Below are 27,708 nucleotides of genomic sequence, written 5' to 3' on the forward strand. Positions count from 1 at the left end.
TGTGGTTTATTTGCCTGGCATTTATACTAGATTTCTTCTTTCAAAAGATATTTTATTTATGTATTCATGAGAGACACAGAGAGAGGTAGAGACACAGGCAGAGGGAGAAACAGGCTCCCCACAGGGAGCCTGATGTGGGACTCGATCCCAGGACCCCAGGGTCACGATCTGAGCCAAAGGCAGACGCTCAATCGCTGAGCCACCCAGGGATCCCTCTATTAGATTTATTAACCTGACTATCCACACTTTGAAATCAAGAAGTTCCAACTCTGAACAGCTGCAGTCCTGTCCCCCTAAATTATTAGAGAAAAAGAATGGATTTTTGTCTTCCTGAAAAAAGCCGGAGTTTCTCTATGAGGTATCTCATAAACATCAGCAATGAGAATTCTGCATTGAAGAGTTTTTTTGTAGATACATTACACAGCATATTTGCATTTCTGAAAGGACGAATGTGTTTTTATAGTTAGAATTTACCCATATTCTGTTTTCTGCTAATTACGAAAAAGGTGAGAAAGCCATTCTTCTGGGTTATGACCAAAAAAAATATGTAAGACAATATGTGAATAAGAGTTTTTAGCAAGAAGCATTTAAATAGAGGCACTGGGACATGGCAAAACGTACTGGAGAGAGGACTGGTTTGGAGTAAGAAGACTTGAGTTCAAATTCCAGCTCTGCCACATATTTATTAAGCATGTGTCCTTGAGCAAATAACTCCATCTCTCTGAATGGCAGTTTCCTCATCTACGAAGACATAATCATAACCATGGCCCTGTATATCTCACAAGGTGGCTGCAGGAATCCAACAAAGAGATGAATGTGAAAACTATATATATTACTATATATTTTAAAGCGTTAGTCAGACATATGTCAATTTCTATTGTTACAGATGAACAGGATACAGAACAATATATAATTTGTAAGTAAAAGATCATTATTAACTATTCCACTTCCTCACACTTTTTCAAGGATTCAATTGCCCTGATCTAGACACGGAGGTTGCACACATTCAGATGTTTCACAAAAACAAAATCAAAGAATCAGAAAACAAATAGACTGTTAACTATTCGGCCTTTAAAATGATAACATGGGAGATTATTTTTTATATATGAGGGAATATTAATGGTAATGACAAAAGGTTTCAAATATGGTATGTATAGTGTGTGTTTGTGTGTGTATAAGTACATACATATATATATATATGACCCCTCCTTGATATATACACATATATATCAAAAAAGAGATCTATATATGCAGTTGACCCTTGAACAACATAGGTTGAACTGTGTGGGTCCACTTGTATGTGGACTTTTTCAATAAATACAGTACTGTCCATGTATTTTGTCTTCCTTATGATTTCCCAAGTAACATTTTCTTTTCTCTAGCTTACTTTAAGAATATAGTACAAAATACATATAACATACAAAATATGTGATCATTGACTGTTTATGTTATCAGTAAAGGTTCTGTTCACTAAGAGGTTAGAAGTAGTTTAGTTTTTGGGGACTCGAAAGTTATACACAGACTTTCAACTATGTGGGGGTTGTTGCCCCATACTCCCATGTTGTTCAAAGGCCAACTGTGCATGTGTGTTTGTGTCTATATATATGGAGGGGGAGAGAGAGTATATGCACATGTGCACTTATGCGCACATGAACCACCACAAGAATCTATAATAGAATGTTAACATTGGTTGTCTCTAGTTCAGGGGATTTTTTTTATGTATACATTTTTGTATTTTCCAATTTTTCTACAGAGAACATAGAATTCATTGATAAACAGAAAAGAAACATGTACAAAATCACTGTTCCTTTAGAGATAGGGAGGTGAAGGGGGGAGGATTGAGTTAAAAAGTTAAAATTCTTGTTCAGACGAAGACTGTAAGAGAGTTACAAGGACATTTCGTAACTACTGAAGAGACTTATCAGGGTTGAAGCTTCTTCTTAGGAGCAGAGCAGCTGAATTGTCATGAAGCACTGGACTGGTGGGGTGGATTCCAGTTGAAATGGCGGTGGTAGCCTGTGCCCTCTGTATGGGAAACCCTGCCCTGCGCTCCCTTCAGTAAGCATACAGATAGAGTGCAGACCAGGGTCTCCCAACAGCAGCCGATTCAACATTCCACTTCAGATTTTCTCTCTTCAGTTGTGATTGTGCGTGAGAAATGGATGGCTCAGTGAGTTACTTTTCCTTCTGAATTGTCCCATTGCATTGATGAGCACTGGCTGATGAGGGTAGACTGCCCTTGTGGATTAGTCTGCCCCCTGTGAATCCCTGTGCTCTTGGACTTTATATAAATCTTATTAATTCAGTCTCAGAAAAAAAAAAAAGCAAAATACGACAATTAAATACATGATAAGATCTTCACAGTCTTCCTGGAATTAGAGGCTGCTACGTATTGGCCTGAAGTCTTATGTCACTATATGGACTCTAATCAATGTTGTCTGACAGAGCCATCCCTATCACCTGCTGCAATGCAAGCATCCTAAGGGCAAATATTAAGTCCCGTATTACTGATGCTGGGGACTGCTTAAACCTAGGACACCACAGCGTGACAAGCAGGGTATTCTGTTCGACTTTGGAGATAGAGGCAATGATCCACTGCTGGCTATTTTGAGTCTGAGGAACCATCAGTGATAGACAAATGGGGATGTGCCGTTAGCCAGTTGGATATACAGGTCTGGCTCTCAAGAGGGAAGCTGTTTGCATATGGATGGTGACTGAAGCCAGGAGGAGGAATTTAATCATCTGGAGAAAGAAGACTGTGGCTGGGACCTGGGGGCAGGGAAGACATCTACATTAAGAAAAGGGGAAAGAAAGGGAGGAATCAAAAGGAAAACAGTGGAAAGCCAAAGAGAAGAGTTAGTTTCAAGGAGGAGGAAGTGATCCACATAGTTCAGTGCTGCAGAAAGGAGAAAGGGGAGGACTGAAAGGAACAATGGATTTAATTGGCCAGTCAGTGGTGACCTCAGCAACGGAGTTTGAGGATGGTAATGAGGGCCCTAGATAGAATGGGAAGGGCAGAGGACTTAGGATGCAGATAAGAAAAAAAAAAAAAAAAAAAAAGGATCCCTGGGTGGCACAGCGGTTTGGCGCCTGCCTTTGGCCCAGGGCACGATCCTGAAGATCCGGGATCGAGTCCCACGTCGGGCTCCCTGCATGGAGCCTGCTTCTCCCTCTGCCTTTGTCTGCCTCTCTCTCTATCTCTCTCTCTATTGTGAATAAATAAATAAAATCTTTAAAAAAAAAAAAAAGAAAGAAAGCAAAGAAAGCATTAAGTTGCCCCTTGGCTATCAAGCGAAATAGACAGGCAAACAGTTTGAGGGGGAAATAGAGTCCCAGGAGGGACTTTTTAGGATAGGTAGTTCTGGAATGATCTGAATGCCAATGGGGAAAGGCCAGCAGTCGAGGAAATAGTGAAAGCATGGGAAAAAAAGATAATGGATGGATCTAGATCTATATTGCTTAGGGAAGGGAGAGATCAGAGGGCTCAACGCTGAAAAGGAAGAGGAAGCCTTCTTCTGGGAGAGGGAAGTTGAGCTCAATGACCTGTTAAGGCCCTGCACAATACTAATATTCTTTGATAAAGGATGAAAAATATCTTATAGCTATTGTATTGAATTTTGGAAAACTAGGAAAGAGATGTACTCCTATGGACTCAGGTTGGCTCTATCTGTCACAGAACAAGGTAATGTTACAAGGATCCAGTCTACTTCAGACAACTATCAATACTGTCAATAAACCCCTTCCCTGGAAGCTAAACCTAGACTTTTTCCAACAAAGGTCTCTCTTTCCCTGGTTTCTTTTAAGAGCCAAGAATGAAATTTGATACCTTTGCTTTAGAGTGACATACAATCTCCATTTAAGTTGACAAGAATATATTGGAAATATGTCATTTTAATAATGTGGATTGAGGTTCCCTTCTTCACTTCTGGCCCCGAGCAGTCCTTACTATCTCTAGACAGCCCCTCTTGCTTCCCCCTAAAATATCTTTAGGATTTCTCCTGTGTGCAAAACAAATACCAGCATGATGTACATTTCAGCACTTCTTCAAAGAGGTTTCCAGGTGCTAGATACAAGCAGTAGAAGATCTTGTATTTTTTCCTTTAGATCTAAATAGTCTGAATCTCAGTATTGCTCATGGGAACTGTTTCAAAGGCTGAAGTGTCAGAATCAGAAAGGAAAGAAATGTGTGGGTGGGAAGTTGCTACATGCAAACCTGTCATATTCTTCTTTCATTTTCAGACCTGAATATGCATAGATGCAGAAATTATAGCTTATTCCAAAGTTTTTATTGTCAGCATCAAACATAACAAAAATGTCAAGAAGATAAGATTGGTATATTTAAGTGAAAATGTTCAACAGATTTGATCTTTAACTCAAATAGCTCTATCTCTTAATGAGCCCTTTCATTCCCTTTGAATATATTTTAAGAGAGGGCTCCGGGGCAAAGTACACAGTAAAATCTCCTTTATTTAAATGTCACTACTTTGAAACTTACAATAATTAAAAAACAAAATAGGGGAGAAACTTACTTTTGTTTAACAATCCATTTATATGGAGTACAAAACTATGACACTGAAGAAGAAACTTTAAAAATAATTTTAACTAAAATTAAAAACATGTATGCATAAGGATGTGCACCACAAATAGTTTTATAACAACAATAGACAAGGAAACAATCTAAATATTCATCCACAGAGGATTGCATAAGCAAATTCTGGTACATATATACAATAGAATATTATTTTTTAAAAATGTCAATATACTTATTGACATAAATATATGTATACAAGATATAAGTGATAAAAGTACTATCACATTTATGTACAATCAAGTACATAGATTGTATATATACATGAAGAGGCATATGGATGACAGACACAAAAATCTGTGGGTGGTGACTTTAGGATGATGTTAAATTTCATTTTCATATAAAATAAAAATTAGGAAGTTAAAAAGTACCTGTGAACAAACTTTTCTGGAGTCTTCAAATAACCTAAATTCACATGTAAATAACTGAGGTGTTAATTATATATCATTTCATTAAATCGGGTCATCTCAGGACCCTTACTAAATAAAGGAATTAGATAGTTTAGTTAATCTAGGGAATAGGTATAATTGCATCTCTTTAAAAATACTTTGTAAGACTGACCCACTTTGTAATTCTTTTTTAGTAGTGAGTGGGTTGTGTGTGTGTGTGTGTGTGTGTATGTGTGTGAATTGGATGGCAAGTCTCAAAGTTGTTCTTTAGCTGTGGTGCGCATGCACACACACATCACCACTACCACCACCATCAGCATTCCTGTTATTAATCTATATCATCATAAAGAATATTAAAGATATTAAAACTGATCACATAACTCTTAGTGGAAATAAATGTATACTTAAAATACTCAAAGATGAATGGATAAAGAAGATGTGGTTTATGTATACAATGGAATATTACTCAGCTATTAGAAATGACAAATACCCACCATTTGCTTCAACGTGGATGGAACTGGAGGGTATTATGCTGAGTGAAGTAAGTCAGTCGGAGAAGGACAAACATTATATGTTCTCATTCATTTGGGGAATATAAATAATAGTGAAAGGGAAAATAAGGGAAGGGAGAAGAAATGTGTGGGAAATATCAGAAAGGGAGACAGAACGTAAAGACTGCTAACTCTGGGAAACGAACTAGGGGTGGTGGAAGGGGAGGAGGGCGGGGGGTGGGAGTGAATGGGTGACGGGCACTGGGTGTTATTCTGTATGTTAGTAAATTGAACACCAATAAAAAAAATAAAAATAAATAAAAATAAATAAAAATAAAATACTCACAGTGCTTCCTAGCAACAAATCTAAACAAGTGAGAAAGGAATCAATGGTTGGACTATAGAGGTTCAATATAAATAAGGCTGAATGACATCTCTGCTTCATATAGTGAAATACTCTTAGAAAGAAAAAACTTTGGTTTTTATATTTATATTTGGCAATTAAAAAATATAAATCAGCATTTCCATATCATGGAGCCAGATAAAATTATGAATCTTAAAAAGACAGTCAAAAGTTATCAACACATATTCCTCATAGAACACTTGTATATTTATCCATCACATTGATATAAGTTTGCACATTACTCTTGGAAGTTGTTGCAACAAGTTGAATCAACTTGAAAGCCTAAACAAATTAATCAATTAGTCGAATATTTCGACATACATGTATTGAGCACACACTATAAATCAGGCACTGTTCCAGGCAATGGGGATAGAATACTGAACAATAAATAAAGACCCTGCCCTCAAGGAGCTGACATTCTAGTAGAGCGAGGCAATAAACAAACATGTGCATATTCATTCATTCAACAGAAACAGTGAACACAAAATTCCCACCAGCAAGTAATTTATATTCTAGTACATAGATATGAACTCTAAAAATAAACAAAATATACAAATCAACATTTTAGTCAGCAAATATACATTCAACATATTTATCATGACTTGACCTATTCATATATGCTACATAAATCATGGATAATGGGGAGACAAAGAATGGGGGGGGGAGTGCTATTTTAAGTTAGTTGGGGAAGCCTCTTTGGTAAAGTGATATTTTAAAAGGGATCTGAAGGTACTGGGAGTGAGCAATGGGGATATGTGGGGAAGAGGAGTCCAGGCAGAGGGAACAGCCCATACGAAGGCTCTGAAGCAGAGGAAGGCCTGTCATGATGGGATGAAGGAACAGTATGAAAGCCAATGTGACTTGAGCATAGTGAGTGGTGAGTGGTGAGTGAGAAGCTGGTGAGTGTTAGGAGGGTGCAGTCAGCCGGATAGCTGGGCAACCATGTCACAGAGCATCTCAGAGTCCCTACTAAGGTCTCTGAGTTTGATGGACTCTGCAGAAGCCACTGGAGGACTCTCAACAGAGTTGTCAGGAGATTATCTGACTTACATTTGAAAAGAATGATTATATGGAGAACAGAGTGGGAAGGCAGAGAATGTAAGAGGGAAGACTAATTAAGAGGCTGCTGCCATAATCCAGGTATGAGAGGGTGGACCTAAGAGGTAGAAGTGAAGGGGATGAAAAGTGGTTTGGATCTCAAGTGTATGTATTTTGAGGAAAAAGCCAACATTTGCTGATGTATTAGGTGTGTAATGTCAGAGGCAGAAAAGGTCAAGGCAAGGTCATTCTAAAGATGTTGACCTCAGCACCTGGAAGGCTAGGGCTGCCATTTATTGACCGGGAGAAAATGGTAGGAAGAGCAACTCTTGGGGAGGGACATGAAGATGTCTATTTGGACAAGTTAAACGAAAGATGCTAATTAGGCATTCCAATGGAGCTGTCAAGGAAGTAATTGGACATAACGATTCTGGATTTTAGATAAGAGGTCCAGGCTGGAGAATCTGGGGGGCCATCCACATACTAACAGTATTTAAAGTCACGAGAATGGCACAGCAAGAGAGAGAATATAGACAAAAAGAATAGGTCCAAGAACTGAGCCCTGAGACCTACCTAAGTTTAAAGGTGAGGAAGATGAGAAAGAGCTGGCCAAGGAGAAGCAAGGATGAGCCAGTAAGTGGAGGGGAACCAAAGGATTGTGGTGTTCTAGAAGCCAAGTGAAAAAAGTGTTTCCAGGAGGAAGGAGTGTAAACGGCATCAAACACCACTGTTAGGTCAAGTAAGAGGAGGATTGAGAACTGGTGACTAGATTTTGGAAATATGGAGATATTTGGTGGACTTGTGAAGAATCACTGTGTAGAATAATAGGGTTGGGGGTAGTAAAAGCCTGACTGGAATAGGCTTCAGAGGGACTAGAGGAGAGGAGGTGAAGACAAGTCTTACTTCTTTGAGGGATTTTGCTCTAATAGGATGCTAATGAATGGGATCGTAGCTGGTGAGGGATACATAATAAAGGGAGATTTTTCTCATTTAAATGGGAAAAACAGGAGCATGTTTATGTACTGATGGGGATTATACGTGAGAGGGAAATCTGATGACACAGGAAGGGGGGGACAATTTTTGGAGTGATGATCTTGAGTAAGAGATGTAGAGTTGAATCTATGGCAAAACTGTATGGGCTGGCCTTATATGGGAGCAAGGAAAAGTGATCCATAATAACAGGGGGAAAAAAGCACACTATATGGGTACACATATACGTGAGTAGGTAGATATGGTGGTGAAGTACAAGGCAATTTTATTCTTTCTGTTTTCTCTGTGACACAAGAATCTTAGCCTGAGAAGGGGGATGAGACACTCAGGATTTTAGGGGAAAGAAGTTATGAAATCATCAAGGTTGGTGCAAACGTAATTTAGCTAGGGAAATTATAATACTAATAAGGAGAAGGAGGTTAAGGATGAGGAGAGGGGGTAGGAGGAGGAGAAATAAGCACTTGCTATGTACAAGGCACCATTTTAGGGGCTTTATCTATGGGAACCTATTTAAATCTCTCCATTCTAGGACACAGTTTCCTAAGACTATCCCCCTTATTATAGATGGCAAAACAAAAGTCAGCAACTGATCCGTGTAGTAAGCTTATTGGACAGCACTTGTGGCCTACCAATGGTCATGAATGTAAAGCAAAATCAGCAGAATTGCTTTCTTCCAGTAGCACTGGTATAGATGGAGAATTGATATAGATGTGAATTTTACTGGGGCTGGGATGTGGCCAATCACTTCAAATGGGGGGAGGGAAAGAAAATTGCATTAAACCAGTAACATACAAAAGGGCAATTCTCATGATGGACTGTGTCACCTAAGTTGGGGAAGGAGATGAGTGAGGGGCATGGGGATGCTGAGGAAGGTAAAAAGATTTTTGAGTAAACACACAGCCCTCCTAGTGGGAACAAGAAATTGTTAGAGAATAGAGACTAGAAGGAATGAACTGTAAAGGTAGAAGGTGAGAGTCAATGGGTGAGATGCTTGAAATTGACATGGGGGGTAGAGGTTACTTTTAAAGTTTTCCATCAGAGTGATGGCTGAGATAAGATAGACAAGATCACTACAGAAAAAGGTCAAGGAACTGAGAGGTTAGAGAACTTGAAAATAATCTGCATGAATACTGAAATCATTAAGATTTATAGCAAGAGTAAGGGTGCAGGGTGTGGCAATGATCTAGGAGTTAAAATTGTCAAGGGGTAGGTGCCTGGGTGGCTCAGTCGGTTGGGTGTCGGACTTCGGATCAGGTCATGATCTCATGGGTTGTGTGAGCAGTGGAAGGGCTCTGCTCTTAGTGGGGAGTTTACTTAAGGTTCTCTCCCCCAACTCCTCCCCCCTCTCTCGTGTACACACACTCTCTAATATAAACAAACAAATGAACGAATGAATGAATCTTTAAAAAAAATGTCAAGGGGCAATGGATAGTGGTGCTAGAATGACAACCAAATGCAAGTGAGCTCCCTTTATGCCCCCTTCACAGGAGGAGCAACAGGAGAATGGACGAGTGGTGTGTGTGTACCACAAGGTAAGCTAATGATGGAGGACAAACATTGGAGAGTTCTCATGGTTAGGATTCTGAAGAGCACCCCAAACTCTGGCCACTTTCCTAAGTAATCAGTTCACTGTTCCCATCAATTTGCTACTTGCTAACTTCTGCAGCTATGAGGTTTTGAATTCTATGAATATTCTTTCATGCCCTTTTTTATTCCAATGAAACAAGCTAGGTTCTGTATGATGCAAAAGCCCAGCTCAAGTGTGAATAGCTCCCAACAGAACTGTTGGTTAGATATACATACTTTTTCAGAAGTCCTCATCACCTAGCCCAAGAAATAGGATTTACTGAATAAATGCCAAGGCAAAGGAGAAAGGAAATCTAAATCTTCCTGAACTTTGAACTATTTATAATTTTACTATGAAAAGCTGGAGAATTCCTAACAGTCATCTGTTATGTTTTTAATTCTACATTGTATACCACATGTAATAGTAATTCCACAAAAGGAAAATTCTCATGACTTTTATGTCTAATTTATCATTTATTTTACTCCGTTTCTTCACATTGGGGCAATTCTGATCATCTACTATGCATCTTAGTGACAATGTCACATATTAAATCAACACCTATGGCCAGCCCGGGTGGCTCAGCAGTTTAGCACCGCCTTCAGCCCAGGGCGTGATCCTGGGGACCTGGGATCGAGTCCCACATCAGGATCCCTGCATGGGGCCTGCTTCTCCCTCTGCCCGTGTCTCTGCCTCTCTTCCTCTCTCTGTGTCTCTCATGAATGAATAAATAAATAAAATCTTGAAAAAATAAATAAATCAACACCTACAAAGGGGGGGGTGGAAAATTGAGGTAAGTTAGACACTGTCTAAAGAGCCCATTGTTTGGCTTTTTTATCCTTTATAAAGGTAATACAATAAAATTAATTTTAGAAAATCTGATAAAGGCATACAAATAAGAATTACACAATTCTATCATGTGATAATAACCATTCCGAATATTTTGAGGTATGTGTCTCCTTTACAGGGAACGAGAGTCAAGAGGTGGGGCCTGAGTCCTCCAAGAGGCATTTCTGTTGTAACTTCTCAATCTCTGCATTTTGTAGTAATTCTAGCTCCCATTAAATAAAGGGGCGAATACATGCTAGCTGCTAAGGCATTACTATTAATGAAAGCTTTTGCCATAGAGGAAAAATGTTTGTTTTAAATGAATAGAAATGTCTTCTGTGTATAGTCAAATGGTTTAGTATAGATGTACTATAAGCTGTATGGATGACCAAAGCTGAAAAACCCCTACTCCAGTGAGTCTGCAGCTTCCTGGTCCCTATGAGATATACTAGCCTGGTAGCCTCAGGAAACAGGGTGAGCTGGAATCAGATACAGGACAGGTTCATGGGGCCATTCTGGGTTCAAAGCAAAGATGGGATTAATGAGCATGGAAAACCTAACTACATGTCTGCTAATGGTTTATTTCCCTGAATACACATTTTCTTCCCCGCTATGATCACTGAATTCAGAAAGCATGAACTAGATCCTCAGTCTCATCTATCAAAAAGGTAGGATACCAAGGGAAAATGATCTATTATCTGAATTCCAGTGGACTATCTTTGTGGGGACTGTCATGATCTCCTTGTAAGGAATTCCCAAAACTCTGAACTCCTACCCATCAATCAGCCAATAAGAAATGTCTAAGGTTGGGAATATGATTAACATTTCAAACCAGCTTTTCCTTCAAATTTAGTTGATCCTTTCCCAGAGAGCTTTTCATATTTCACTGCCTGTTTTCACATTATGTACTGCCTGTTAAAATCATGCACTGCTAGAACACCTCTGCAAAACAGAATAGCAGGGATGGTGGTGAACTATGGGATGCCATCTTGGGAAATAAAGTAGCATTCCAAATAAATTATCCTGTGGAATGGATTATTTAATCTGTTAGATTCGGTCATGTCAATTTTTCTTTTCATAGCTTTCCTACGATCTTTGTTCTTTTCTAATATAGGGCATATACCACTCACACCTAACTTGGGTCTGCAATAAAGCTAGAAAGAAGAAAGCTATCTAGGACTGTGAGCTGTCACAAACAACCCTTTTGTGCACACTTATGAGGGGACCTTATGTTTTCATGACAGATAGGTAAGCTGGGGAAATTCCTAGCTCTGAAATGATCCCAGACTTATGTAACCTGAACTTACATGAGTGTTGTTTTTTTTTTCCCACTGATATTCCTTAATTAATTTAACTTACAAGAGGTTTCAGCCAATCACAAAGTACACTCAACCAAGTAAACCATAACAAAGCACCCACAAGAGATGTTTTTCCTTATAAAAATGTTTCACAAAAAAACCCTAAAAAACTGATTGCTTTTCCGTAAGCCACACTTCTTAGCGAAAATGATATTTTACAACTATAACTGCATGAACCTCAAGAAGTGTTTCCCAAACTTTTGTTACAGAGAAGCCTGCCTTAGTCTGATGTTCATTCAACCAATGTAATGGGAGTGCAAATGTTTATTGAGCCACCCAGATGTACCAGAAAATTCATAGAAGTAATCTTACTGAACCTCAGGAATATGTAATACCTCATTTATAAGATGAGGAATCTGAAGGTCAGAAATACAGGATAATTTGCTCAAGGTTACATGGCTGGCGAGTGATAGTAAAGAATGTATCTCCTTATGATGCCTGTATTGGGTCTCAGAGGTGGGTCTTCCTATTCTTCTATTTTCTGCGACCTTATGAACATGGACAATAAGGCTGTTTGTGGCTACCCCTGTAATCCCTTCTGCTAACTCTCCATAAATATATCATGAGAGAAAATTTCGTGCATTGCCATGTCTAAGGAGTATTACACTGTCCCTAAAAGTTGTACCACTGAGGTGGGCTGTCTTCCTAGGACAGAGAAAACTTGTTAACACTGGAAAGCTACCCCATGAACTCCTCAGCAATATCCTGCAAGTTAAACATATTCAGACTCTTCTTAGTACCTCGCAGAATTATTTTTTTAAAGATTTTATTTATTTATTCATGAGAGACAGAGACAGAGAAACAGAGACACAGGCAGAGGGAGAAGCAGGCTCCATGCAGGGAGCCTGACGTGGGACTTGATCCCAGGTCTCCAGGATTACGCCCTGGGCCAAAGGCAGATGCTCAACCCCTGAGCCACCCAGGAGTTCCAACAGAATTATACACAACTCCCATCTCCAAATATATTTTCAAAGGAGGAACCTGGGAACATTGATCTCATTATGTTTCTCTAAAATGAAATAACTTGCACATAAATAGGAATTTTATGACAGATTCGATGTCCTCTAAAAGTTATCTTTGACTTCACTGCCATTTAGAGATGGATGAGAGGAGACCATGCTATGAAACAGCTTTTCCCGGCTCATTTATAAGGGAATAGGACAGAACTCTTTGCGTTTAATTTTCAGAAATTCCAAACATCAGCATTTTTGATTCTCAATGGAATTAGATACAAAAGGATAGATAAGCAAACTAAGTCAAATTGGGTACATTAGCCCTTACTCCCCTTCAGACCACCAAAACTTCGATGTTTTATCTGCCAACAATTCTGGCAAAGAAATCTCAAGCATGTTTTCCTGCAAGCCAAAGCAATATAGATTCTGGAGAATCATGACTTTATAAATTCATAGAAGACAGAAGATTGCCATGAATATTCTGGAAGCTTGCTGATGTTTTGTAGTAACACTAGTAAAACCTGTTAACATAGTATATAACTGGGGTAACTTTGAGGGTAGATTTGTTTTAATTTAATTTAAATGTGATCTATGAGCATACATTTGTTAAATCTTACACATTGAGTTACATACCCAGAGATCCCTTCTGATTAACATCAACTTTTCTAATACTGTTTTACTGGGTTTGGAATGAAACTACAGAATGGATAATTACCATCTGAGAGAGTAATGCCTCTAACTACCACAATTATCCACATTAATTCAAATTGCATGAAAAGAGAAATAACAAATGTTTGGAAGACTATGCTATGGGGGAAACTAAACAAACCAATGCAAAGGAAAACTTGATATTAAAAGAGGAAGGAAAATCATGTATTTTCCCTCGTTGTAGGGGGTAATGACAACTGAGTCCTAAGTCTACTTGATTTGCTTCCTGGGTCATTACCAGTGGGACACAGATACAGAGAAAGCAAATGAGCCCTCATTAGGGGATGCAATAACTAAATGTACTCCAAAGGCCGAATGAGATATTTTTCAGCTTAGAAATATCTAGTTATGTACCTTACCATTTTCAAAAGCTGTCAACATCCCTGTACATACAGAAAATTGCTGTATTTTGACACTATTCACACATTCATTTATTATCTGAGTCACATACCATGGAAATGTGACATTTTCCATAGTTCAGTGCGATGAAGAGCAGGACCATTAAGTCGAGGCAATTAGAAGACACAAACTGTCATCCTTTATTGGTCAAGCCCAATTATGTCCCCAGTAGAATCCTAATGTTACTTTTATCGAAATAAACCGGATAATCCAAGAGAGAGAAAAAGAAAATGTTATCATGAAAGATGCATTAGAAACCCATGTCCACTATTTTGATCATGAATAGAAAATAACTGTCCCCTTCCCCAGTAGAACCCATCTATATCAAAGATGATCCCCTGGGGCAGCCCAGGTAGCTTAGTGGTTTGGTGCCGCCTTCAGCCCAGGGCGTAATCCTGGAGACCCAGGATCGAGTCCCACGTCAGGCTCCCTGCATGGGGCCTGCTTCTCCCTCTGCCTGTGTCTCTGCCTCTCTCTCTCTCTCTCTCTCTCTCTCTCTCTCTCTCTCTCTCATAAATAGTCTTAAAAAAAGAACTGCTTCAAAGATGATCCCCTGACCCACCAATACTAAGGAGTACTCATTAGATCTGCGCTCTCCTCAACCCCATCACTATGGGTTCTATTAAACATTTAATGATGGATGCAAAGCTGAAGTATTTATTACTTGCAAAACAGATTCTACGGACCATGGGAATTAAATTTAATATTTGAGGTAACTGAGATCCTGACAAAGGAAAGGGGCTGCCCAAATTCGTAGATTCATTTGAGCATGGCTCAGAAGCTGCATTTCTTGATTTCTGGTTCAGTGTGCCCCTATTGTGACATGTGGTGCCACCGTGACATCACTACCTGTTCAACCACTGTTTCTCGTGTGTGTGTGTTACATGATTCATCAAATAGCATTTTATTCACCACTATTTTAGAATGGTGACAGAGACCTGAAATATACATACACCTCCAGGAGGGAGAGGGAGAGACCCAGGCATGTGCTCATGCATGAAAACACATGTAAATTGGATTTCTAGATGGTTCCTTCCCAAACTGCACCACTCTTGATTTGGTCACCTCTTACTATGTGAAAGAAACAAATCATTTATTTACTCTTTATTTTGGCCTCTCACATGGTAAAACTTCCATCTATCGCCTATTTACAAAATATTAGTCTCATGTCTATCCACTGGGTCCTCAGCAATGAATTTGGTATTATTGGCAATGGAAAAGAAGGAGAGGGCTCTATTCTTAGCCACAAAAAGCTTGAAGTATCATTGAGGAGAATACCAGATTCACACACGAGAACATCTGGGCGATATGAGAGGTACGTGAAGAATCGACACTTGTACTCTGCGCACATACAGTGAGGGGTCTGGGATGCTTGTACAGGCTTTGGCAAGGTTGCCACATTACCAGAAAACAGTCTGGTGTTATCAGATCCTTCTTAAATCTCTATATTTACAATTAACTCAATGAAGCCCCAACAAAGTACGGCCTTGAAAGATGTAAGATGTGTAATCTAGCTTCTACTGAGGGGCTTGTGCTAAACAAAAATGTAGAGGCAGTGAGTCCTTCCAGGAGCAATCCAAGAGAAAAGGAAATGACTACAGACAAAACACACAATAAAGCCAAACAGCACAAAAAATCCTCCTATCTGAAATCACAACATCACATCTGAAGGGAAAAATGAACTACTAGATATTCTTACAAAAGAAAATTTCAATTAAAAGCAGGAATTAAAACTCAGTTGGCTAGGAAGCTTCTTTTAGCACCCACAAGGAAATACAACAAAACTGTCTAGAGGAAGAATTTGCTCTTGAATTATGTGGGACCACCACTCATGATACATAATTGCCTTGGGAATGACTGCCAACATCACAGCTAGGAAAACTCTGGAAACTCTATGAATCTGCTACAAGATTATAACACAGGCAGAGATTGTGGGATTCTGTGGAAGACTCAAAATTCATGAAACAGCTAAAGAAAACTTCACGTATCTTGCAAGAAAACCACTTCATGTTTCCTGGCCAGCACTGCCTAATATATAAAGATGACATACACACCTACAACTTCTAGAAGGACAAAGAACCATATTAGTGTAACTCAAGCCATAATGATAAAAAAATTAAATAGAATGATGAATTTCAGACTACTGTTTATTTGTTACACAACATACCTATTTTGACTTTTTATTTAATTCAGCAGCACAAAATAGTAATCCAAATTCAATAATTTTTCTCAACCACTTCTCAAGACACAGACTGTGATGTAAGGTGATGTAGGCAGCAGGGCTCCAAACGAATATATCACCATACTTAATATTATTATTTTAATATTATGACTACACTGGGCCTCTATAAAATTCTTGGGAGTCCTAGAGATGGGACAAACTTAGAATGGAAATTCTTTTTATAGCCAAATTTCTCTGGCATGACACAAACTAAATAAACTCTCTCAAATGGGATCTTCCTATATAAAGAGAGTGTATTTATATCAAGGGACCCCCAGGAACTTTTGACTCATCATGGATTCTGGTATAGCAGCCTTGCATGTAGCTTCATGAAAGATTAATTTCCTCAGTACACTGAATAAAACACTGATTTGTGATGAAATGGTAATAGGCTGAGTGGCAATAGTAAGAGCAAATAAAGGTTTAATAAAATGGAGTAGAAAAGACAAAATTTTTTCATGACTGTAATACTTAAATTCCCCATGAAAAAAGAGTATTTTTTTAATATCTTGCTGCTTTTAACAACAAAGTTTATTTTACTTTTTAAAAGATTTTATTTATTCATGAGACACACACACACAGAGGCAAAGACATAGGCAGAGGGAGAAGCAGGCTCCCTTCATGGAGCCCGATGCGGAATTAGATCCTGGACCCCGGGATCACAACCCGAGCCAAAGTCAGATGCTCAACCATTGAGCCACCCAGGCGGCCCAAGAACAAAGTTTAATCTTAACCTCTAAGAGAAAATATATTACTTATGTCAAAGTATCACTAGTTGGCTTCAATTTTTCCCTCATGCTCCAACAAATGTTTGAAAATGTAGAGTAGCCAGTCGGTTGGGTGAATCCATATGCTAATTTATAACCTATGGAATAGTCATCGATTCATTAAGAAATTAAACGTTGTTAACATTTAGAAAAAGAAGTGTTATTGTGCTTATAAAAGTGAAATGGGAACATGATGAACAATTTGCAAAGTAATTAACTAATGTGCCAGAAATGAGCAACTTGCTGAAGACATTCGCCAGGTTTTTTTCACATTTTCATTTCCCCTGACTGAAACGCACCATATGAGGTTTCAGGTCCCTCAGGTTGAGAAGTGCAGAGCCATATAAAAAGGAGGATTTAACTACTAATAAATGCTCTTGATTCAGTGTATCAGTGGGTTGGTATCTCATACTCTTATGACATGCTTCACACAGAGAAACCTCAATATGCTTTTACCTCTATACAAATGACATTTGGTATCTTGGTAGAATTTCTTGGATTACTGAATTTTGGACTTGATGAAGTCTATGCAATGTCAGCTAAAAAAACTATACCATTGGGCAGCCCAGGTGGCTCAGCGGTTTAGCGCACCCTTCAGCCCAGGGCCTGATCCTGGAGACCTGGGATTGAGTCCCACGTCAGGCTCCCTGCATGGAGCCTGCTTCTCCCTCTGTCGCTCTCTCTCTCTCTCTATCTGTCTCTCATGAATAAATAAATAAAATCTTAAAAAATATATATCATTAAAGGAGTGATTCCAACAAATTGTGTAAATGACACCTATTCTTTAGGATTACTTAGTTATACATAGAAAAAGGCTAGATTCTATGTCTGTAAAGCCTCTCAAAGGCTGACTTAGGTCACCATTCAGGGATGTGTAACAATAATGTGTAATAATAATAAAATATTTAAAAACCCACTCAATTAAGCATTGGTGGTTAAAGCAAAGATCCAAATCAACTAACCATCCATCTTATTTCAGCCTGCTTTTTTTTTATATTATCTGTAGCCAGTACAAGAACCTACCATAGCACCAATCGAATATCATTATGGTTCCCATTTTTAAACTATGGTAGTTCACAATTATTCTGACAAAAATGGCAAGTCCCCTCCCAAATGGGAGAATGACCACATAAAAAGACTATTTATCATACGTATGCTTCTATATTTACCACCACAGAACACCCTTTGTCAAATATTCTGGAAAAATGTGAAATAAAATAGGAAAACCTGACCTTTAAGGAGGTAATCAAATAATTTAAAACCTGTTGGCTGACGGGCACCGAGGGGGGCACTTGCTGGGATGTGCACTGGGTATTATACTACATGTTGGCAAATCGAACTCCAATAAAAAAATATACAAAAAAAAAAAAAACCCTGTTGGCCCAGCTACTTGTTTGAATAGTAGCACAAATGAGGGGTAAAAGGCAACGAGGTGAACTTACGTGAAAATGTGTGCCATCCTGTTACCTCCTCTCCTGATTCACCGAGTAGCTGCAATCTCCTGGCAGATCTTTACCACTAAGGCTGGGGCAGGGATCAGGGAGGGCCAGGGCCACTTGCTCCCACACTTCTGAACCTGAGGGTGTAACCTAGCACTTGGGAGCAAGGCAGAACTTCAGAGTACTGATAACACTGGGGAAGGAATCACATTCTATTTTCATTTCAGCTCCCTAACACTGCCGAGACCAAAGGTCCTCACTGCCAAACCAACAGTCTGAATTGAATCTAATCCAGAATTGGTTTTCTTTCTTTCTTTCTTTCTTTCTTTCTTTCTTTCTTTCTTTCTTTCTTTCTTTCTTTCTTTTTATTCATGAGAACAGAGAGAGAGGCAGAGACACAGGCAGAGGGAGAAGCAGGCTCCCTGCAGGGAGCCCGACGCAGGACTTGATCCCTGGACCTGGGATCACACCCTGAGCCAAAGGCAGGCGCTCAACCACTGAGCCACCCAGGCGTCCCTAATCCAGAACGCTTTCAAACACATGTGGAATTCTTACATTCCTTTACTATTATTATTCTTCACCTGTTCGCTTGCTTCTTTTGCGTGTTTTGATGGTACACAACTACAAAAACAACACTACCATCCGGCAACTTGTAGAACAACTGTCTCTGTGTGTCCACATCCAGGTGCGAGCACCAAGAGGCAGAGCCTGCACCTCTCTGAAAGCAAGAACTGGCAGTGGCTCATGCCAATTGATGAACATCACCAGAATGTATTACAGATACTGGAAAACAAATAAAACAGAAAAAACCTCCCTTGATGTCAAAACTCTGCTAGTCTCACTAAGGCTTCAGGGCTTCAAGACAGATGCTATTAGTGAGGGGTGGTGAATAAAACGATCAGTTATGATGAGAAAAGAGCATCACCTCAAAATCTGGAGGGAAGGCAGACCAAGAGATTCCACATCTCGTAAAATAAAATACTGTTCTGCGTGCCCTCCATGTGAACAGAAATCACAGCAAGGTCCAGAGCAAAGAAATGTACTGAGCAAAACCACTTATCACGGTTCTGTTGAGCTCCACTCTCAAGGTTAATTATCGGTTTAAATCAAGTCTCACACCTAGATCAGAGCCACTAGCAGTTAAAGTGTTTCCTGAGCCTATTATGTGTGCCATCGTGTGCCATATTATGTGCAATTTAAGATTCAAATACCCTTGTGGCAGACAAATGCTTTGATTTATTGACAGTCCTACTGGGAGTGGAACTTTTTGTTTGAGCAAATAATCCTCTTTGGGAATAGAAGAGTATGAGAAACACAATGAGTTGGCTAAGTGGCTTCCCTTGTTGGAAAGGATATTAGGGATATAAATGTAATAAACGACTTTAATAAATGTGCTTTTTTATCTACCTAATGTCTCTGTTAACCTGCCAAGTAACCACCCATCTAATCAAAGAGAAGGAACATGAGTAACAAGGATTTCAGAACAAAAGGAGATCGTAGAGTCAAAAATCTGACTCTGTTTCTTCAGCAATCATGAAAGTCACTGGTAGGAAATGATCATTCCGTTCTGGAGAAATAAGTACTTTGTATTCCTCAAAATAGCAGGTGTTAATATATCTTGCATGTTATAGCCCCAAGAAGTTGTATCTGGGTCTACGGGTCAGCATCGTTTCTCTTTGCTATGGCTACTACTACAGGATGAAATTGTAGAAAACTGGAGGGAAAGATTTCCCAGTGGCATTGTCCAAATATGACAGGTGGAATCTGACATATCTCAAAGCTCTGGTTTGTTGAATCCACTGTAACTCACTTATGTTATGCAAGTGGAGTCACACGTTTACAAGACTTTAAAAAAAAAACTATGTATTTATTCATGAGAGAGGTAGAGACACAGGCAGAGGGAGAAGCAGCCTCCCTGCAAGGAGCCTGATGTGGGACTCAATCCCAGAACCCCAGGATCATGACCTGAGCCAAAGGCAGAAGCTCAACCCCTGAGCCACCCAGGTGCTCAACACATTCACAAGACTTTTAAAGCCCTTCGACTTCCATCATTTCTTGATATAATTGAAAACCATCTTTCCATTCTATTCAATTTAACCATCCCATGATATATAAACATGGTCTTAATGTGATCTCCTAAGATTTCAGTGCCAAATACCCAATATATACTGCTTAATACAACTGGTAAATTTCCATAAAGCAGCACCCTCAACCCACCCCCATCCCCAAGGACATTCAAATTGTTTCCCTATATGGCATTTTCTTTCTTTTTTTTTTTTCTTCTATTTTTTTTTAATTTATTTTTTATTGGTGTTCAATTTACTAACATACAGAATAACACCCAGAGCCCGTCACCCATTCACTCCCACCCCCCGCCCTCCTTATATGGCATTTTCTTACAGTGAGTTCAGGAGTAAAAATAGCATTGCCAGGCTGCAGAAGTTGGGGAGGAACAGTTCATGCCAATCCTTCCCCTGGTAGATCAACTATTAAGAATCAGTGCTCTGGGGATGCCTGGGTGGTTCAGTGGTTGGGTATCTGCCTTTGGCTCAGGGAGTGATTCCGGGGTCCTGAGATTGAGTCCTGCATCAGGCTCCCTGGGGATAGCCTGCTTCTCCTTCTGCCTATGTCTCTGCCTTTCTCTCTGTGTCTCTCATGAATAAATAAATAAATAGAATCTTAAAAAAAAAAGAATCAGGGCTCTGAACATAGGACAGCCATTGTATGGAGCAATGTGATCACTGTGGCCAGATTATAGCCTGGTACCTTGGGGATGTTCCCCGGATATCTGGTCACTGATTGGCCGCCCGAGCTCCTAGACCATTTCATGCCTCTGGTTCTCTGGGAGTTGAGACATGTGACTGGGCTTTTGAGACCAGAGGCATGGGAGGAGTTTTCAGGAGATCTCTGCCTGTAGGCTCAACTTCAGTCTTCTTCAGTGCAAACAGCCTGCAGAGAGGCTCTTTCATTAGCACTTGTATTACAGGGAATCATCAGGACGTAGACAGGAATCAGGGAATATTTTACACAACATTTTTAAGAATTCTTTAACCAAACAACCAAAATACTTTTTGTTGCTACTGTAACCTTGCTGATTTCCTGGCCAGATTAGAGCAATGGATTTGTTACGCACAGGCTTTTCTGTTATAGTGTTTGCTATATATAATGGAGTTTTACCAGTTGGAATCTCTTTTCCGAAAGCTATCACTGTCGCTTTCTGGTGTCTCATCGTCAATTATGAAAGTATTATGGGATGATTCATACCCTCCCTCTGTTAAGCCTTTTTCATCCTCTGTATTACTGCTAAGTTGTTCATGCCTTGGGGTTGTTATTTACATTTGACTTTTCCAAATACCTGTAATAATTTTTTTCTTGGGTAAAACTCCACGTCACCTCTAATTTTGGCTACACCCATTATATGCTGAGCCAGAGTTCCTATCCACATCTGGGGCCTTTATGGAAGGGTGTGGTCTAAATTATGGCTGCTGGCTGTATGCAAAATATATCCAAGAAATCAATTGAGGCTTTCCCAGCAGTTCCACTTCCAGACTGTCAAAAGCAGTTAGCATCAGAGTATCTGATGAATAACTTAATCAGAATTTTAGCATGGACGTGTTATCTATTCACACATTCTGCTGGGTAAAACATATTAAATGTATTAGTCAGGGGCTTGCCAGTCATTAACCTTGGTTACAGCTATTATAATGATCAGAGAAATGCTTTCATTTAAAGTTTCCCTGTTCAGAAGTCACAATTCCCTTTGAGTGGGGTAACCACTAAAACCAGTGCTGCTGCCTTCAATTTTTTTGGGTCTCACTAATTCACTATTTATTTTTAAGTAGGTTCTACACCCAGCACGGAGCCCAAAATGGGGCTTGAACTCATTACCCTGAGGTCAAGACCTGAGCTGAGATCAAGAGTCAGACACTTAATTGCTTAATCAACTGAGCCCTCCAGGGGCCCCTTAGTAATTCACTTTCTTAGGTAACCTGGAACTATTAACACTTGAGAGGATCCATGAAGGGTTATAATGGGGCCCTGTCACTTATTTCACATATTCAAAAGGCCTGACACAAATAGCATGATTTGCCTTTATTTTTTATTATACACATCTTTATTAATAAGTTTAAAACTTACTAAAAAGGTAGTTTTTGGCATATGTTGCTCTTTGACTAAGGGGGTGGAGAGAAATCAATTACTACTTAATGAGTAGAGGATTGGTAGGTAAACTATTTGAAAACACAACTTTCCTGAAAAGGATGGTCAAAAAAAAAAAAAAAAAAGCCTTGATGATCTCTGTTTTTTTCCATCACACTATGGATTAAAGTTCTACAAGTAAGAAGGGAAGGACTAAAAGCACTGCCTGCATCAAGACATGAGACTCACTGGATAACTGCACGAAATGTCCCTACAAGGTCTCATGTGCTCTGTTCTATACAGCTAGTAAGCATCACTGAGAATGTTGCTAGAGCAATCTCCAAAGGTATTGCATGTTCAGTGTAGGGTATATATTTAAAACAGATTTATTTTGGGAATTCCAAAATAACTACTCCCATAATAGCAACAGAGCAATGAATGCAAGACTGGCTTCTTCCATTTGTCTTTGTGTATGTGTGTTGTGTGTGTGCATAAGAACAAGCACGCGTGTGAGCACTCATGGGTTACCCCCCTACATCTGGCTATACTTGCTAAAATTCCTCTTCCTCATTCTTGCCAGTTATTTTATTCTTTAGCTCCGTGAGACTGGCTTTTTTCCTACAAATATGAATGCAGCTTCTGAGTTAAAGCCATGAGACACTCTTTTAAATATGTGCCCCATGACCTCTCATTTGGATGATTTTTTCAACTTGGCCTCAAAAACAGAATATGGAGCCAATCTCGCTCTATTTAGCTACAACTACTATTGTCTCTTTGATTCCTGAGAAAGTACCATCCTCAGTCATTCTTCTATCTGAGAAACTATACTTTCACTCTAAATAATTTACCAGTTTGGGCTCTGTTTTTACAGAGACTATAAAGCGAAGGCACTTGACTGTGAAGGTACAAACAACCAGATTTATCTAATTTCATATTCAAATACTGCCAAGCTTGATTTTCTTTCACATTTGAATGAAACTTCCACGAAATGGAAAGAGAACTAAACATTTGAAATAATCTGTGACTTGGGAAATGTATTTTGAGTTTGAAAATTATGCTGATTCACTGGTATTCTGAAGAATATTGAAGATGAATACAACCATATACAGCATATTTTTCAATACAATAATTATAATGATATCTACCTCAATAGTATCAACCCAATATCTGAAAGCCTCTTTAAAACATAAAATTTAGCTCTTGAGCTAGCAGAGCTATTCATTAACAAATAAAATGGGCTTGTTTTCTGTTTTTCTTTCTGTAAAATAATTTGATCCAACAAGCCTGCTGGATATAGGCACCAAAATTGGGGACCTAAGTTTTCAGTCAACCTTTTTCTAATTTTATATTAAATAAATCAAATCCAATACTTTGTGGATTTCTAACTGAACTATACAAAGAAGCTAAACTTTTAATGACATGTTAGAATTTGTGTCTCCTAGTTCTGTAGGGGAGTTCTACATGACGGCTACTGGCTGCATGCAAAATCCATCGAAGAAATCAATTTTGATTAGATAATGATCATGTTCTTCTGTCCTGGATATTAATAGCGTTTGTGTTTATTTTAAATCTATTTCCTTATATAATTGGGTCATTCTTACTTCCCTAAACATTACAGTTGTCATGTTTAAACCAGTGCCCTTCATTTAATTCTAATTAAATTTATAAGCCTCTATGACAATAACCCTAGAAGTTAAATTTTATGGATTTACTGATATTTGGATTTAACAGGACTCAAACATTTTATATGTTACAAATGTTTGCTAGGAGGACATTCATCACACTGAATTGATCAAGGAATTCATCTAAACTTTAACATCCTTTCTTAATTAGAATATGGGCTACAGCTGGGAAGTCATATCACTTAAAATTAGACCTTAAATTGTCACATACTGAAATACGAGAAACAAAACAAGTCTGCACAAGAGTAAGCTCGCAGTTGACAGCTAAGTGTGCTGAGCATCTGAGGCCTTTTAACACAAATGAGCCCCTCACCCACAGTCTGAAGTTAAAACATCTATCAGAACTGATTTTATTTATTTTTTATTTTTTTAAGATTTTATTTATTTATTTGAGAGAGAGAGAGAATGAATGGGGCAGAGACACAGTGAGAGGGAGAAGCAGGCTCCATGCAGGGAGCCTGACCTGGGACTCCATCCCAGGACTCCAGGATCATGCCTGGGCTGAAGGCAGGTGCTAAACCGCTGAGCCACCCAGGGATCCCCTCAGAACTGATTTTAATTCCCCCAAATGATATAAACTAACCTTTTGCTGATATTTAAGCCCAGTGACCAGAATGCTAAACCCTGGAAACCCTTTGCTTCTGGATCCTATTTTTTATGATGCTTCTTCACTTTGTAAAAAACATGTTCATTTTTCTCTACCTTGGTTTAGCTATTGGTAAACTTATATGACATAGCTAAGAATCAATGGTCATTTCTCAAATTTTTGATTACTTATCATATTTTTCTAAAGAGGTTTGGGATTCTTGAAAATATAATGTTAAAAATTGGGTTTTTAAGGAGTAGGATACCTACTCAAAGCATCTGCCAATGGGTTGTTTACTAGTTGCAAAGGAAAAAAAAAAGCAAGAACTATATGGTGGAAAATCAGACAATATCTTGATTGGATCATCAAGATGAACATCTGTGATGGGAGAAGAAACTTGGTAAATTTAAGGTATTTGGAAATACTCCAGCAGAGAAGGAAAAATCTGTCCCTGTAGTTCAGATTCCAAGTCTGACTGGGCCCCTGGGATCAGGGACACAGCCCGCTTCATTCCCATGGCATCAAGCTGACTCTCAGAGAGACCTGCTTCCTGATCTTGCATCTGATTTGCTGTGGTAGTCCCAGGACCATAAACCTGGCAGTAAAATCACTCCAGTAAGTCCTCTCTAGGAATGTGTGAATGGAAACGGTTTACTTGTCAAAGGGTTTCTACTTGACCCCACATTATTGCCCCCAACTCCAACGAACACCTCAAGCAACATTGTGCACTCTGGACATGGAAAAGCGGTGTTGATGAGAGGTGAAGTAATGAGGCAGGTTAAAAGGCTGCTGCTGAGTTCTGTAACATTCCAAAATCAAAATAAAATGCTTTTGGTATAGCTTTGAGTTTGTGTTCTGTTTCTAGCATCTGGTATTACTCCTCCTAAAAACAGATACTAGGACATTGATAATATTTTCACATTTAAGACTCTTGATTTTCTGCAGTTACTACTTATTTATTTCAACTGGTTCTGAAATATGGATTATGAACAGCTTTATGCTATTAAATATTTATACTATAAAGTTTTGAGGAACTCTCAAAAGCTTGTGTACAGCTCATTATTGGTAAAGAAAAGCCAAAGGTATGAAAAATGTTCTCTATGCTCAATGAATATTAATTTCCTTACAGCTCCAGAAAGCCTGAGTTCTATCATCGACAAAAGTAAGTATGTTATGAAATAATGGCTAATTATGATTCTCTGTGCCACAGATGGTTTCTCACTGCCACTTGAGCCTACATCAAGTCTGTCCCCCGTGGCAACAAGAAAAAAAAAAGGAGGGGGGAGGGTGCAGTGCAGGAATCCTAGGATTAATCATGGAAAATAAATTACTATCTCTGTGGCAACAACAACACAGAGGTATTGTTTATGTAATGGGCAAAAAGGAGGGGAAGAAACAGTAAAAAAAAAACATAAAATGGAACTTCAGAGAAATTGAAGTCGTACAAACGGAAATGCAAAAGCATAGAAAGAAATACAAGGGAAGAAAGTGAGAGGGCTCTTCCAAGGATCAGCATTTTCCTTCATCTCAAGAATGAGTCCTTCAGAAATGTAAAGTCAAAAAAAAAAAAAAAAAAAAAAGGGATCCCTGGGTGGCGCAGCGGTTTGGCGCCTGCCTTTGGCCCAGGGCGCGATCCTGGAGACCCGGGATCGAATCCCACGTCGGGCTCCCGGTGCATGGAGCCTGCTCCTCCCTCTGCCCGTGTCTCTGCCTCTCTCTCTCTCTCTCTCTCTCTCTCTCTCTGTGTGACTATCATAAATTTAAAAAAAAAAAAAAGAAATGTAAAGTCGATTTGTTTCAAAGAGCAGAAAAACAAGATTAGTGTTGGAAATTTCAGCTAAAGGCCAAAAATGCGTCTGAGTTAATGGTTTCTGACTTCATGGTGGGGGCAGGAGCAGTTCTTGGTGCCATTCGGCAATTAGTTGTCTTGGCCCTAGAGCAGTGCTGTTCCACCCAGGATACCTGGTAGCATCAGCTGGGGAGTTTTAGAAAATATGTCCTGCACCGACATCACCTTTAACTATTCTGATGTAATTAGTTTGAGTGTAGAATGGAATTTTTTTAAAGGTCCCCCGGTGATTCTAGTAGGTAGCTAAGCTGAGAACCACGGTCTGACTAGGATTCAGCAAAGTTTTTTTGGTAAAGGGGAAGATAGTAAATAATTTAGCCTCTGTGGGTCCTACAGGCTCTGCTACAACTCTGCTGTGATAGCACAAAAGCAGTCAGAGACAAGGAGTCAGTGAGCGGATGTGACTGTGTTCCAATAAAACTTTATTTACGAAAAACAGGTCCTGGGCTGGACTGGGTTCAGGAGCCTCAGTCTCGGAAGCCCTGGTCAGTAGACTGCATGTCCCTTTCCCAAAACGGGTGTTCCCAATCTTCACTCCCCACCCCCGGGGGGGGGCTGATTTTCATTCTACTTCATTGAGGGAGAATGCAGGTCATTCGGCTACAAATTCCTCAACTTTCTCATCCATCAGCTGCAGGCTTAGGACACTGATGCTTGTGTCTGTCCTCATCTCTTTGGCTGCTACTGTCAGGGTGGCCTCCTTCTTACCAAAGTGAACTTAATCCTTTCACTTAAAACACTCAATTCCATCAGTCTCCTCCACTCCTTTGGGACCCCACTCCATAAATGATTCCATTTCCCATGTCTTTACTTCCTGCCTCTATATTGGCTCTTTCCCTTCGCATGACCGGTATATTCAAGTGTCTTAACCAAAGAACCTTCCATCCTGTGTCCTCCTCTAAATACTCATGTCTTCCTGTTGGAGATGCTATACCTACTGCCTCTACTTCTCCCTTCCCATTCACTCCTCAAGTTATCCAGTACAGTCCATGGTTTCTGTCCCCGTGACTCCACTGGAAATGTTCTTGTCAAGATCACTGAAGACTTTCCTATGACCTCTTCCTAGTTTCTGTTTTCCTTATTTTCTCGGAAGCATCTGACACTGCTGACTCTTCTGAAAACTCTCCTCTCTTAGCTTTTGTAACACCATGATATCTGCCACAATTAGGTCTTTTTCTGCTGCTGGCCACCTACATGATGGTATTCCCTAATATTACTTGACAAACTCTCTTTTTCTTCTTGTGCTACATATTCTCCCAACTATTCTCATGGCATCAACCACCACCTACATGCAATAACTCCCACATTTTATCTCTAG

The 27,708-nt window shown here is 39.3% G+C and overlaps 1 protein-coding gene and 1 non-coding gene across 7 annotated transcripts in view; both read right to left on the reverse strand.

The window, feature by feature from the left end:
* FGF13 (fibroblast growth factor 13) overlaps positions 1 to 27,708 on the reverse strand; it is a 523,263-nt gene that overhangs the window by 32,928 nt on the left and 462,627 nt on the right. The window lies entirely within an intron of this gene.
* On the reverse strand, positions 2,021 to 2,103 carry MIR504 (microRNA mir-504). The gene has a single exon (NR_049496.1). It is a non-coding gene; the product is annotated as a microRNA mir-504 (primary transcript).

The sequence above is a fragment of the Canis lupus genome, chromosome X (genome assembly GCF_011100685.1).
Source record: "Canis lupus familiaris isolate Mischka breed German Shepherd chromosome X, alternate assembly UU_Cfam_GSD_1.0, whole genome shotgun sequence".
Taxonomy (NCBI): Eukaryota; Metazoa; Chordata; class Mammalia; order Carnivora; family Canidae; genus Canis; species Canis lupus.